Below are 16,279 nucleotides of genomic sequence, written 5' to 3' on the forward strand. Positions count from 1 at the left end.
ATTAACTGAGCTCTACTGCACACCCAGCCCTATTCTAGCACTAGGGAAACCAAAGTGAAAAAGACAAACCCTAGTTCTTGTGGAACTTGCTTTCTAGATGGGAAAATCGACAATAATTAAATAAAAATAAACACAAATAAATGATTTCAGATAATGATAAGTGCTATGAAGCAAATAAAGCAAGGTGAGAGAGAGGAGGGGAGGAGGGTATTTCAGAGTAGAGTGAGGTAGAAATTCAAAAGCAGTCATATTTTCTGTTACTCTAACTGGTGGGTTTTGGTGGGTTTCATCGATCACTACATTCTCTCTCTTCCTCCACCTCTAGAGGGAGAGGAAAGGGAAAGAAAGGCCAAGTACAGATAACTGAGTGGTAGTTGTGGGATTGAATGGGACTACGCTTGGTTTTGAATTAAGAAACAGAGGGCTTAGGCTTTAGCTGCCAGAGAAGCAAGGATAATTTCAAAGAAGAAAAGGTGGTTAAAATAATAATAATAGTAATAAATCATCTTCATGCTTCTGAGGTATGACAAAGAAAGGAAGACTAGGAGAAGATTTATGGCTGTGACCGAGATACTGGGGTGAGGGAGGAAAAAGGAATGTCAGATCTAAGTAATCTACTCTTTCTTTTTCTTAAGCTTGTGTACGGCTCGCTTGAGTTGGGCTTTGCATTGTTCAGGTGGCAAAATGGGTCATAAACTCACTAAAAAGAGAACCAAAGATCGTTAACCTAGGGTCTTTCCATCTCCAAGGTATTCTTGGACAGAATTCACAAAGAAAAAGGAAAAAACTACATCTTTATGTCCACTAACCTCTGACAATTTACCAAATATGAATATAGGTCACAAACATCCCATTAAAGTTGTTGTAGATATCTTGAAATAATGTTTTATTCTCATTACTACTTCAAAATTTTTGGTGGATAGGAAAACTGCCACTGGATCTTGTTACTTACTACATTACATAAAGAAGCACATGTATTACTATATCTCACATTTAAAAAAATATTGTGATAACTACATGTCAATATGTGACTTGCTTTTTAATGCTCTGCACCCTATTAAAACGATGTTAAGAAGTTCAGAAGCTTCATTAGGCTGCCCAAAGGCCTTAGAATCCTTCTATTGACCTCTATTGAGAGCTTGATTGAAAAACAAAACAAAACAGAATCCTTTAGTCAGCCTGCACAGTTGTGTAAGGACAGACAGGACCACATCCACCCCTTGCCTTTGGAGCTTCATGCACTTGACTTTGGAAGAAATGTTAATAATAATCTCAGTTCTCCTCTAGCCTGTTAAGAATTCTCAGTCTTGTGGGTTTGGGTACCTCAAGCATTCCAGGAGAAATGGTGCCATCTGGTGGCAGAGATGGACTCTGGCACGCAGTCTGTGCCTTGCCATTAGGATCAGTCACAACAAAATACATTGCCATTTGCAATGATCAGTGCATAGCTCTGCCATGTTTCTTTCTATTACATGGTCCAGTCTTGTCCTTTCCCAGATTTTACAGATTCACTGCACAATAGTACCCAATTCTTGTCCTTTCCCAGATTTTACAGATACCCTGTACAATAATATCCAACTCAATACTCAAGGTTCTGCAATTACATTTTATGTTTCCTTTTAAAGAAATGTTCAGCAGGGGGCAGTGTTCGGCAATGGTGAAATTGCAATTCTCAAAAGGCTCCAAAGAATATGAATGTGCCTGTAGATTTCAAATGCAAGGTGCACAAAGAAATAGGGCTGCATGGGAAATCTGTCTTTCTGTCTAGAGGCGTCGAGTGAATTTGACCTTAGTGGACTCTGTCTGGCACACTGCCCCTGGGTTTTCTCTCACATTGTGGTCAACTTGGCCTTGACTGGGAATTTTGATGCTGGCTGTTCACCTGGGCTACACACTTCTCACCCATTCCTCAGCCACTTCTCACAACTTCATTGCTATCTTCCTGATCCAGGCCACCGGCCTTCCCTCTATGGTTATAAAAATAGCTTCCTAACTGGTCTCCCTTTTCCCACCTTTGTCCTCTTCAGTTGGACACCAAGAGCGAGCCTGTTAAATGAGTCAGAACAGAACAAAGGAAAAAACCACATGATCATCTTAATTGATGCAGAAAAGGCATTTGATGAAATCCAGCACCCTTCTTGATAAAAACACTCAGAACACAAGGAATAGAAGAAAACTTCCCCAATATGATGAACAGCATTTATGAAGAACCCACAGCAAACATCCTACTTAATGGTGCAAGACTGAAAGCTTTCCCTCTAAGATCAGGAACAAGACAAAGATGCCCACTGTCACCATTGTACAACAAGTTCTTACCAGAGCAGTTAGGCAAGAAAAAGAAATAAAAGGCACCCAAATTAAAAAGGAAGAAGTAAAACCTTCCCTTTTTGCAGATGCTATGGCCCTATATATAGAAAACCTTGGAAAATCCACAATAAAGCTCCAAGAGCTAATAAATAAAATCAGTAAAGTGGTAGATTAAAAGATCAAACATCCAAAAATCAGTAGTGTTTCTATACACAAGCATTGAACAAGAAGAAGAAGAAATCAAGAAAAAAAATTCTATTCAAAATAGCAACTAAGAATCAAATATCTAGGAATAAATCTGGTCAAGCATGTAAAAGACCTGTACACACAAAACTATAAAACATTGCTAAAATAAATCAATGAAGATTTAAAGAAATGAAAAGGCATTCCATGTCCCTGGATTGAAAGACTAAATATCATTAAGATGTCACTACTACCCAAGGCAATTTATACATTCAATGCAATCCCAATCATAATTCCAACAATTTTCTTTGCAGAAATGGAAAAGCCAAACATCAAATTTATATGGAAGGGTGAGAGGCCCGAATATCCAAAGCCTCCTAGAAAAAGAAGAATGAAGTTGGAGGATTCACATTTCCTGATATTAAGATTTTTATAAAGCCCTGGTAATCAAAACAGCATGGTACTGGCACAAGGAGAGGCATATAGATTACTGGAATACAACTGAGAGCTCAGAAATCAACCCTCAGATTTATAGCCAACTGATTTTTTTACAAGGTGGATAAGAACATTCAATTAAGGAAGAATATTCTCTTCAACAAAGGGTGCTGGGAAAACTGGATCTCCATTTGTAAAAACAAGAAGGAGGACCCCTATCTCAACGATACACACACAAAAAAAACAATTCAAAATGGAGCAAATACCTAAATATAAGAGCTGGAACTATCAAACCTCCTAGAAGAAAACATAAGGAAGCATCTTTAGGACCTTACGTTAGACATGGTTTCTTAGACTTTATACCCAAAGCACAAGCAACAGAAGAAAGTATAGATAAATGGACCTCATCAAATTTAAAAACATTGTTTCTCAAAGGACTTTATTATGAAAGTAAAATGACAACCTATACAATGGGAAAATATTTGGATTTTTCTCACATATCTGAGAGTGGTTTAAGATCCAGAATATACAAAGAAATCCTTCAACTTAAAAAGACAAATAATCCAATTTTAAAATGGGCAAAAGATTTGACTAGATATCTCTCCAAAGAAGACACATAAGTAGCCAGAAAGCACTAGAAAAGATGCTCAACATCATTAGCCATCATGGAAATGCAAATCAACACCACAATAAGATATCATTTCACACCCATTAGAATGGCTATTACAAAAAAAAAGGAAAGTAACAAGTATTGGAGAGGATGTGGAGAAATAGGGACACTCATTCATTGCTGGTGGCAATGTAACATGTGTAGCCACTATGGAAGATAGTTTGGCAGTTCCTCAGAAAGCTAAGTAGGAAACTATCATATGACCTGAAAATCCCACTACTAGATATATACCCAGAAGAACCGAAAGCAGAGACACAAACAGGCATAAACATTCTCACACAGATTTCAATCTTGGCATTATTCATGATTACCAAAAGATGGAGGCAACCCATTATCCATCAACTGATGAATGGATAAACAAAATGTGGTATATCCATACAATGGAGTATTATTTAGTCATAAAAAAAGAATGAAGTCCTGATATATACAACAATATTGATGAACCTTGAAGACATCATGTTGCATGAAACAGGCCAGACACAAAAGGGCAAATATTGTATGATCTCACTGGTTTGAAGTAATTAGAATAAGCAAAATCATAGAGTCAGAATCTAGAATATAGGTTACCAGGAATGGAATGGGGGTAAGGAAAGTTAAGGCTTAAAATGAATAGAATTCCTTTTTGGAATGATGGACTTATTTTGGTAATGGATGGTGGTGATGGTAGCATAACATTGTGAATGCAATTAACAGCACTGAAATATATATCTGAATATGATTAAAAGAGGAAATGTTAGATTGTATATGTGGTAACAAAAAAATTTTAAACATCCATGGAACTGCACAACATAAACAAGGAACCCTAACTTAAACCATGGACTTCAATTAACAATTATTTTTAAAATGTGCTATCATCAATTCTAACAAATGTTCCACAGCCATGCAAGGTGTTTATAATAGGGTAGTTTATCAGAGGCCTGTATTTTATACACAATTGATCTATAAACTCACAACTTCTCTAATAAAGGGAAAACACATGTCAGATCATACAACTCTGTACCCAAAATCCACCTTTTGCCCCATTGCATTTAGACTAAAAGTAAGTCTTCATAAGGCACAGTAATCAGGCCTTCCAGATTACTCTCTGATTTTGACTACTACAATCACCTTCACAAACAGTTCTGGTTTCCTTGGTGTTCCTCTTCTGCCCCAGGACATTTGTGCTTACTATTCCCTCTACCTAAGATACAGCTCCTCCTGCTGCCAACATGGTTCATTTTCTCACTTTTTTCACAGACCCAGAGACACTGAACTCCTTCCTTCTTTTATTTCTCTCCAAAGTACTTATCACCATCTAGATCTAACATTTTATTTATTTCACTTACTATTTTTTTGTCTTCCTACCCACTGCTAGAACATAATCTGCGTTAGGGTAGAGATTGTTGTCTCTTCAGTTTTCTGCAAGTATACCCAGTAACGAAACAGAGACCGAGTCATGGAACGAAAACTCAGCTGTGTGTTGGATGAATGAATGCCTCTGATTTCCTGCCGTCAGATGATCGTGTCCTGCCTGTTGGATGGACTTTCTTGTCCTGCGCTTGCAGCACGATTTGTTCCCTTGGATTCTCCTGGCCCATGAGGGTCAGTGGATGATTCTCAAGTATCTTCTGAACTATGGCAGGTCTCCATGCTGGTTAGAACATTAAAACAAGACCCCTGGAAAGCAGAATGACCCCAAATCTACGTCTCAGGTCAAATTTGCTCCAACTCTGGAATATAAGAATCAATAAACTACAAATTTTGACCATGATGATTACTTCAGGGGAAGCAACAATATACAAATTTACAATTTTTGCATAATTATTCTCAACCCTGACTGCACTTTAGTTTCTCCTTTAGAGAGTTTAAAAAAAAAAAGTAGCAATGCTTGCACCCCACCCCTAAGAGATTCTGATCCCATTAGTCTGAGATGGGACTTAGGCACTGGCATTTTTAAAAAGTTGCCAGGAGTGGGTCACGATGGCTCAGCAGGTAGAGTTCTTGCCTGCCGTGCCAGAGGACCCGGGTTCGATTCCCGGTCCCTGCCTGACCCAGGTTCAATTCCCCAGGGTGGTTCTAATGTGCAGCTGACATTGAAAAACACTAACTTAGTACTTTACAGCCGACAAAGCTCTTCTGTGTATTATTGTGTTTGCTTATTACCACAACTCTGTGAAAGAGGTGGGATGGCATCTATTTTGTCATCATTTTACAGCAGAGTGATGTGAAGATCTAAGAAGGTCATTGACTTGGCCACACGTGATATCCAAGAGCTGGGACAGGGAAGGTTGCCCTTCTCAGGACATATTCCCCAGAGAAGTCCTCCTGGCCACATAGACCAAAAGCCGGTAGAGGCGGCGATAAGCCCTGAGAGGTGTTCCCTTTGCATGATTCAGTTGGAGTTTTTCCCAAGTCTGACATGACAGGGGTCTCAAGGAATCCTTAGAACATCTTAAGCTAAAATTAATCAGCTTAGCATTGAGAAGTAACAGTCTCTCATCTAGAAAAACTGTACCACATATGCCTGGATTTTATTTCAAAGACACACAAAAATTGGGACTCACCTTTGAGTCCAGTCTTTACCAGTTCCATTTACAGGATTCTCTCTCAGTCACTCTATGTTGAGACAAAGCATTATTTGAAGACGGGCCATAAACTATCTAAATCAATGCAGATTTTGGATCCCAATAGAGGGCACCAGAGAGAATCTGTTAAAAATTTTGAAAAAAATAATACAGTGCTCGCTTTGGCAGCACATATATTAAAATTGGAATGATACAAAGAAGATGAGCATGGTCTCTGCTCAAGGATGGCACACAAATTCGTGAAGCATTCCATATTTTTAAAAGAAAAAAAAGTAATACAGTCATTGTTCCTGAGCTGTATGCTTTAGTGTTGCAATTCTAATGGATTAAAGTTTAAAGGCCCCTTTCTTCAACTTTATAGGCTGTTAAAGTCACATAAGACTCCATTAGACTCCATTATGATCCATGAGGGAGGGAGAGGTTTCGACAAGCACAACTGAAAGCATTCAGTTCTCTCACCTCTGATGGGTGGGAGTTTAACTAAATCTCCCTAATTTGGAAAGATAAAAAAATATTTCTTGCTCCTGAATATCAATCAGAGAGCAAATTTATACCTGCAGTAGGAGAAATAACTAAGATAAACTCTTTTCTGATTTTTTTTTTTCCTTGTGTGCTTTGTTGAAATTATGTCCCAGGAAGCACCATTTTGAGATTTATATGAGCCGGTAGTTGAGTGACATTTGGATTAGTTTATGGTTGCAACCATCCTCTGCATGTCTGTTTGCATTAGAATTGCCTAGGAAATGCTCATTTCCCAAGGGCCGGCCCTCTAAAGGCAGACTGCACCCCCCACCATAGTCCCCCACAATCTAGGAATTCCACCCTCCCTTCCCCTCTCTTCATCCCACTTCCCGGTACTCCACCCCTTTCCCCTCCGCACACCTGGAAAGCTGTCCCTCTCTGACGGTTCAGCCCCATTCTTCCAGGCATCTGTTCTGTGTTGCCTACAGGCGAGAAAAGCCAAACTTTGATTGTCCTTGGCAGGGTAGGGGGGGGCTGTGGTAAAGAAAGGGAAAGACACATTTCATTCTTATATTTATAGCTGTAAGAATAAAACTGAATCAATGCCTCAATATATTAGTCTACCATGCTTTTATTTTCTGATTTTCAGACTTTGGTGGGTTTTCTCAAAAGCTCCTGCTTGAAATATTAGCACAAAGTGTTAGGTTGTACTTACCTTATTTTTTAATCTCAGTTGTTCCTAGGTAATGTTTCTTGGGTTTGTATTATTCCTTAATTATTTTCTTTTGTTTCCATGAAAAAAATATTCTGGCTAAAATGAACAACTTTGGACTTTGGATGTAAGTTAACACTACTATCCAATCATTATATTTATAAGATTTAGCCCACTTTTCTCCAGACCCCTTCCTAATATATATAATTCATAAGACTTTTTAAAGATAGCCTTATGAATAAGTTTTCCTTCAATGTTTTAAAAAGGAGACATGTGAGACCAGGTCCACTTTTTTTTCAGACGTTAGCTCCAAAGTCACTAAATGGCCAATATCATCTGTGGCCTTATAAGGTAAGGTTCTATAAGAACAATCCTTGCAATTCTTTCTTCATGACAGCCCTCAACTCTGTTCCTTTCTTTCAGTCTCTACTGTCAGCTCAGTGGGCCAGGTCCATGTGGCTTCATGCACTGGGCACCCTTCTCAGATCCCCCACCCTGACCTCTTCACTGCACACTGGCCAGACCCCCACTCCCATCAGATGCAGCTTTGTATGAGAGTTTTCTCCGGTATCCCCAGAGGCCACCTTGATGCCAACCTGACAGGGGAACTATAATCCCTGCCCCCAGGGGCAGCCCTGAACCAATGAATGGGAGAATTCCCGGTCAGAAAACCCTGCTACTGCTCACTGTGGGCAGGTTACCTCTGAGTTCTGTGCCCTACACTCACTCCCAGAGTTTCCCAGCATGATTAAACGCCATTTCCCCACGATGGTAAATCATTTGCTAGTGAATGCTTTATCGGCGCCTTCTGTTCTCTGTCTTTTTCCCCTGGTACTATATTAGTGTTTCCTGGAATCAACTCCAAAATAAGCTATTTGCACTTGAACTTGTGTTTCAGGGTCAGCTTCCAGCAGAACCCATCCTAAGACAATGCCTACCATGTCTATTCCCACAACGCCATTTAGACACCGTCCTGTTGTATTGATCTTTCTTAGAAAGTTAAAAGAAATAATAATTTTTTAAAAACCTCACTGTGCAAACCTCCACACAGAAATCACTGGTAACTTCCAGTGGAGATCCTACATAATCTGGCCTTTTACTACCTGCTCCAATACTGTTTCCTACAAATTCCGCTCATAGTGAAGTTGTGAATGCCTTGAGTCTACTCACCCATTCCTGGGGAAAGCAGGCTCACCTTGACACCAAGCATCTGCTGGCACTGTGCCCTCACCCCTCTGGACACGTCCAAGGTCACCAACCATCACAACTGCCCCTCTTTGTGGACCTTGTTGCTGAACACACCACGACTTGGGCACTTTGCCTCTATTTCCTTATTCTGACGTTTACCATGTTTTTTCTTTATTTCTATCCTGGCCTCCCGCTAGGACTGTAAACCCTCCTAGGGTAGCTCAACCCCTTTCTATCTTTGGGACTTAGAATAAAGCCCTACAGACCCTAGGTGAAGAGGCAAAATCTGAATTCCACCACTTATTAACATGTGACTTTGGGCAATATATGTAATCTCTCTAAACTTCCATTTCTTTATTCGTGCTATAAAGGTAATAATATCAACAACATATAGCTGCAGTGATGATTTTAGTGAAATAATAAGTATGAAAAGTTCTTTAAAGAATTTAAAAAGCTATATAAAAATTAGTCATTATTTAAGTTGGGTAGATAATTCCTCCTGCTGCTGCTGAAAGAGGAAATGATCAAGTTAAATGAGATTAACAGTGTCCTAAAGATAAACAATGTAAGTGTCAGGAAAACTATATATATATATATATATATATATATATATATATATATATATATATGTACACCATTACACCAGTTTTGTAGGCCTTGGACAACAGAATAGCATGATCATCTCTACTTCAGAGATTCATTCATTCTATAAAATGTATCGTTTTAATGTAAGTCAGATCATTTTACTCCCATACTTAAGACCCTCAAATGTTCCCTCTCTTCAAAATGAAAATCAAAGTCTTTAAAAGGGCCTAAAACTCCTTTCACCATCTGCCACCCCTCACACCTCCCACTCACTCCCGCCCTCCCCTTTCTGATCCGCCTCCCTACTCCTCTTTTCCCTTAGCTAGCTGCCTCACCGTTCTTCATGAGGTCCCTACCTCAGGACCTTTGTTTTAGCTCTTCCCTCTGCCTGCAACTTGCAAATGCCAGCACGTTTCTTCTGATCTCACCTTCCCAGTGAGGCCTGTTCTGACAATTCTCTTTAACATTGTAACACGTCCACCCAACCTGGTTCTCCCAGCCTCTTTAGCCGGCTTCATTCTTTCAAATTGTATTACTTCTAATATATTCTATCATGCACATATTTATCAATTGCTTATTGCTTTGAGAACATTGGCTGGGAATCTTTGTTTTGTTGACTAATATGTCCCAAGTGCTTAGAACAGTGCCTTGGACAGAGTAGCCACTGAATAAATATAGTTGCTGAATTTGTTGAATTAAGTTTTTCCTATATGACAGGCAACGGATAAAATGTATACAATATCAATGCTTATAGAATTATAGTTTAGCAATGACGGTCACTTAACAAATATTTATTGACAGTCAAATATGTGCCTGGCAATCTTCAGGACCCTGGAGATACTACAGCAAACAAAAGACAAAGTCTCTTTTCTCACAGGGCTACATTCTAAGGAAATGATATAATGACATTAGAATAACACAGTTTTTGATATATATGAAATCCTGAGTCACCCAAAATTAAAACTCTAGATTATTATTTTCATCTACCTGTCTGAGTACAGGTATTGAGAATGTCCTGTCTCCAGACACACTAAATCTCAACAATAACATGTATTTAAACAAACACTGGATTTGGGACCACTCCAAATCCTAATTTGTACTTTTAAAGCTAAAACAAATTTTGATTCAATAGTTTATGCAATTTATCATCCAAGGAGGTTTTGTTGAGGGCCTATTGCATTGAGTTGCTAAATACTAGATTAAATACATCTAAGAATTATGGCAGGAATCAGTGTTGTACATAAAGGAGTAAAAAGGCGCAGAGAATTAGGTTTCCAAAACCCTGGTGATGGTTCTGATTTTTGTATTGGTCTATCACTGAGCTACTGGATCAGTGTGGCAGGTAGGGAGTGGATTGCTCAGATCTCCCTTCAAGAGAGGACCTGCTGAGAGAGATAAGAGATGTAGTGGTAACAGCCTCCAACTCTCCCACCTTCACGATCCCCCTACAGCGTTAAAACGAAGACCATGCTCACTCGGGGCTGCACCAAGCCAATGGCAGAGCATGGCCAGGCTCTAAGAGCAAGGTCGTTTCTTTCTAATTCAAGGTCAGTCTTACCTCTGGGTAAACTTGGCCTAGTCAAGAAAGTTTGGCCTGGTCAAACTTTCTCAGAACCGCATCACCGTCCGAGGCTCTTCCTGCACAACCCTACCTTTCCACATCACAGAGTTTGAGTTTCTCCCACTTAACCTGCTCCCTCTTTCCTTTATCTTTCATGGGCAATTCTGTGGATACACCTCTTACATTTCTAATTTATCTTTGCTTCTGATTTCCATAAAACTTGAAATAATACAGTTGGTACCAGGAGTGGTTCTAAAAAGCAGGGATTAAGATAGGGTGTTGAGACTGGACGGCTCATCACCAGCTAGCAAGGAGGACACAATCCAGGGGGTATGGAGGGCAAAGATAGTCCCTGGCACAAGCTAGATGCCCAACTGCTAAAAACTCTGCCACTGATGACCTTGGCGACATCTTAGTGGAAAGGAATGCCCTTGACAATGAAATAGTTCAGGTATTTAAAAGTTGTGGGGATACAATACCTAAGGGGAGTGGAATTGAACGATTCCCTGCAGAGTGATAATGAGAAGCTACAGGCAGTTAACAAATAGTTAAAGGCTAAGTGTGAGCTCCAGAGGATCCTTTGGTAGATTACAAAGAGGCTCATATCTCCTGCACTGGAAGGGGAAAATGTGAGGAGTAATCATGAGATTTAAAAGAGTCATGAAACTCCAGAATCTTGTAAATGCTTAGCTAAGGTGATGACACTAAGGTCAGGCCCTGGTTGGGAAAACTTGAAACCCTGAAATATGGGATGGAGACATGGGAGGATGTGTCCAAAGATTTGAGCTCCACTGACTTGCCTGAACATACAGAGCCTGCAGAGGTGGCCCATACCTCCCTATTAAGAACTAGATTTCCTTCATGCAGGAAGATGCTGCAGAGACCTCTCTCACAAGGTAGCACATGCCCACCCCCTCTAGAAGTTCCCCCCACTTCCTCCGCTGGCTACCAGGCCAATAACTAGGATTAAATTCCAGCATAACCCACCAGGGGACACACTAGAACTGATAAGGTAGAAAAAAGATTACATCCCAAAGAAACTGCAAGAATCAACAAAAAACACTGGCAAGAGCAGGGAAGTTATTCAGGATTGGCTTATGAGGTTGCTTGACCAAGGAGTTAGAATATAAAAGTGGATAACCATGAATACATTGACTTGGGGTTACTCAGGACATGGGAATTAACACCTTGGCAAAGATCCCAGGGTATGGGGCAATCATGTTCCTATGGGTTTTTAGAAGCACTGCCCCATTACTGATGGAAAATGACATGTATGAGTTGCCAAGGTAAATGGTAGAGAAGTTAGAATTAAAAGGTTCAGGAATGTGGGTCTGCTGGAGTGCATATATTATGGGGACGAGAAGACCCACCTGAGGATAACATTCCACGAGAGGGTCCAGAGGGCTGACATCATTCCCCAAGGCCATCACGAAAACACCACATGGAGGGCACCAGCATTTCTAGGATATTCTGTGGTGCTCTCCTCTGCCAACCAGGGACAATGGAGGAGAAGTGGTTACGGAGCTGGACTTGTTAGTGGCGATGGGGTTGATGGGAGCAATAGAGGCCAGATGGTGGCACTTAACCTCTAGAAGTGGGGCCAGCAGTTACTGGTATAACTGGCAAGGTTTTTTGACCTAGGGGGCTTGACCCATAGGGTATTGTGGAAAGGGTTAATAAGATGTAGTGTCAAATTTTGCCTAGGGACAAAATAGAGGGGCAGTCAATTAGCAAGCTGTTTAACATTTATAATGAGCATCATCAGAAATGGGGATGGAGGAGCAAGAGACTGAGGGTAGTTTTTCCAATAATGATCCCAATACCTTGCTCAGTTCCTGGACCTAGGCTAAATTTCAGCCCTAGAAACCATGGACTGAAGAGGTGGTCAAATTCCCAGGAGGAAGGACCCTACCAGATCACAACAAATGTATACTATTAATATTCTTCCTGTCCTTCCCCATAGAGTTCTATGGCCATTTATTCAGGTGGATATGGAGAGTGAGGAATCCCCACATATTTAAGGGTCTGGATTCAGGTCTGAGCTGACTTTAGTATCAGAAAAGCATTATCACGGTCCTCCTGTCAGAACGGGGATATGTGCATGTTGGAGCCCAGGTCTGCCTTTTCATGAAGCAGACCCCTGACTGCTGGCAAGGTCACATCAGTAACCTTGGAGGCAAGGCCCCTTGGTCTCCTGTGGAATGAGGTCTGGCTTGGGCTGTGCCATGTCTAATCTGGCCCTAACTGTGGGAAAACTCTGCCTGTGCAGTTTCGGGCAGGCTAGTTTATGTTCATTTTATTCTCAAGAAGGTTCTATATCCCTATTCATCACGTCAAGCACATTCTTAAGTACTGCACTGCCTTATCCGGAAGTCTATTGTTAAACAGTATATAATAAACTTGCGCTGGCTTCTCAAGGTTGTTGCCTTCAGTCAGGCAATGAACCACCTAGCCCCTGGTTTCTCTTAACTCTGTGTTGTGTTTTTCTTAATCTCCCACTGCCCCTTCTGACCCTGTTTGGACAGTTGCGTGAGCTGGACTCGGCATGTGGGGTCTAGGTAATTGTGCCAGTTTGAAGCTATTATGTACCCCAGAAAAGCCATGTCCTTTAATCCTCATTCATATTGCTGGGTGGGACCTTTTTGATTGTTTCCATGGAGATGTGACCCACCCAGTTGTAGGTGGTAACTTTTGATTAGATGGTTTCCAGGGAGATGTGTCTCTACCCATTCAAGGTGGGTTGCTTGCTGGAGTCCTTTAAGAGGGAACATTTTGGAAAGAGCAACGAGAGCCGCTAGAACCAACAGGCAACAGAATGGACAGAGCCCCAGGGAAGCCATTGAAAAGAAAGCTAGCAGATTTCGCCATGTGCCCTTCCAGCTAAGAGAGAAACCCTGAAAACCATCAGCCTCCTTAAACTAAAGTATCTTTCCCTGGGTGCTTTAGATTGGACATGTTTATCGCCTTGCTTTAATTTGGACATTTTCATAGCCTTAGAACTGTAAACTTGCAATTTATTAAATTCCCCTTTTAAAAAGTTATTCTACTGGTCCATGCACTTCCCCCAAAACAAACAAAAAAAACAAAAATTCAACAAATGGTGCTGCAATAACAGGATACTCACATGTAAAAAGAATGAAATGTGACCCTGCCTTACAGCCCACAAAAAAACAAAAAAGCCATTCCGTTCCGGTATATCACATTCTAGCAACTTTTGATATTGGAACAGTAATAAATAGAGTTCTGGACTAAAGTGTGGCTGACAATGAATCAACTGTATCTTCAGAGCCAATCAGTGGTCATTTCTCACATTCCCATGTGCATAATTGAGATCGACTCTCTTGGCAATAGGAATAATCCCCACATTGGTTCCTTGGCCTATGGGGTTAAAAGTTTCATAGTGAGGAGAGTCAAGTGGTAGCCTCTGTAGCTGGTCTTCCTACTTCTAGCCAAAATAGTAAATCAAAAGCAGGATTGCATCCTTGGGGGGAAGGCAAAGACTAGTGCCGCCATGCAAGATCTAAAGGATGCAGGCGTAGTGAACCCTATCGTATCTCCACTTAATTTGCCATCTGACCACTGTGAAACCAGATGGATCCTAGACAGTAACTGTAGACTGCTAAAAGCTTGGCCAAGTGGCTACTGTGCCACACATGTATTGTTGCTAGAGCAGAATAATGAGGGCTCAGGTACATGGTATGCAGTTACTGATTTTCTGAATGCCGAATCAGAAACAGTTCACATTTCTTGGAATGAACAGCAATATTCACTTGCAGTTTTGTCCCAGGGCTATGTTAACTCAGCAGTCCTCTTTCTTAATAAGATTCAGAGATCTGGTCAACCTGGACATCCCACAGACTATGACACTGATCCTCTGTATCAATAAAATACAGAGACGGCTAGTATGCTAGAGACCTGGACAGAGGATGGGAGGCAAATCTCTGTATGGAGATTCAGAAAGGCCACTTCAGTAAAGCTTTTAGGAGTCCAGGGGTCAGGGACATGCCAGGATAGATCCTCCAAAGACACGTCGCTACATTTTGCATCCCCTATTTCAAAGAAGGTGGTACGGTACTTGGTGGGCCTCCTCAGGTAATGGAGGCAACACATTGTGCATCTAGGAATACTGCTCTGGTCCATATACCAGGGGACATGGAAGGCTTCTACCTCTAAGTGGAGCCTGGATCAGGAAAGGGCTCTGCACAGATTCATCTGCAGTGAAAGCAGCCCTGCTGCTTAGCCCAGACTGTGTAGCAGACCCCACTGTATTGGAGGTGTCTGTGGTGGGAAAAGATGCAATATAGAGTTTATGGTAAGTCCAAAAGAGGAAAATCACAATCCAGGGCCTTGGGGTTGTGGAGCAAGTCCATGGCATCTGCGGTGAAGAATGATACACATTTCAAGAAACAGCTCCTGGTATGTTACTGAGCCTCGATAGAGATTGAATGCTTAAAGGCAGAACATCCAGAACTGCCCATTATGAACTGGGTACATAAAGTTAGGTCCAGAAGTAATCCGCTGTAACATGGTGATGGTATATCAGGGACTGAGGACAAGTAGGACCAAAGGACATGAGTAAGCTACATGAACTGGGAGCCCAGACTTCCACATCACCCACATAATTGTACCAGCCCCCTTCCTCAGCTCCCACCTATGGCCATATGGTAGGGTGCCATACAACAAGCTGAAGGAGGAGGGAAAAGCCCATTACGGATGGTTAGCTAAGATGTGGGTGCAAGCTGAAAATAGCAGCATAACAGCCTTATTCAGACTGAGAGACAGCAGAGATAGAAAATCTTCCTAACAGGCACACTTGCAAGCAGTGTACCTAGTCATCCACTTAGTGTGGAAGAAGTGCCCCAAGGTTAAGAGTACAGAGATATTCTTATTCATTAGCCAATGGCCTGAACTTGCTAGACAGGGGCGTAAAAGGAAAAGGACTAGAAGATGGGAGGTCCCAGTCCCAGGGAGCGGCATATGGATGAACATATGGCAGTGGACACAAAATGTGAAAAATTTTGTATCACATGTTACTACCCATCAAAAACCATCCACTGAGAACAAAGCATTGAAAAACCGAGTAGACAAAAATGTCTCATCCAGTTGGTATTAGTCAGCCTTCGACATTAGGCATGATGGGTACATGAATATGGAGGGGCCACGGTGATAGAATATGGAGACTGCACATGACCAAAGAGTATAAACTTCCAAGGCCAGTCTAGCTACTGCTGCCAGCAACAGCAGTAGCCCCTGAGATGGCAGTGTTTCCACAAGAGACGCATGGTGGCAAGTTGATGACATTGGTTCCTTTCATCCTGGAACAGTCAGTGGTTTGTCTTTACAGGGATAAATTCATATTCCAAGAATGGGTTTGTCTTTCTTATCCACAGAAGCATAGTGTTCTAGTTTGCTAGCTGCCAGAGTACAATATACCAGAAACAGAATGACTTTTAAAAAGGGGAATTTAATAAGTTGCTAGTTACCATTCTGAGGCCAAGAAAATGTCCCGATTAAAGCAAATTAATTGTTTTTAATTATTAGTTGGACAACCCAAGGCATCCAGGGGAAGATGCCTTGGCTCAAGAAGGCCAGTGAAGCTCAGGGTTTCTCTT

The 16,279-nt window shown here is 41.2% G+C and overlaps 1 non-coding gene across 1 annotated transcript; it reads left to right on the top strand.

Annotated features, from left to right (window-relative positions):
• The first annotated feature begins 6,311 nt into the window (after positions 1 to 6,311).
• On the top strand, positions 6,312 to 6,418 carry LOC143675198 (U6 spliceosomal RNA). Its single transcript, XR_013171441.1, has one exon. It is a non-coding gene; the product is annotated as a U6 spliceosomal RNA (small nuclear RNA).
• The last annotated feature ends 9,861 nt before the right edge of the window (positions 6,419 to 16,279 follow it).

The sequence above is a fragment of the Tamandua tetradactyla genome, chromosome 2 (genome assembly GCF_023851605.1).
Source record: "Tamandua tetradactyla isolate mTamTet1 chromosome 2, mTamTet1.pri, whole genome shotgun sequence".
Classification (NCBI taxonomy): Eukaryota; Metazoa; Chordata; class Mammalia; order Pilosa; family Myrmecophagidae; genus Tamandua; species Tamandua tetradactyla.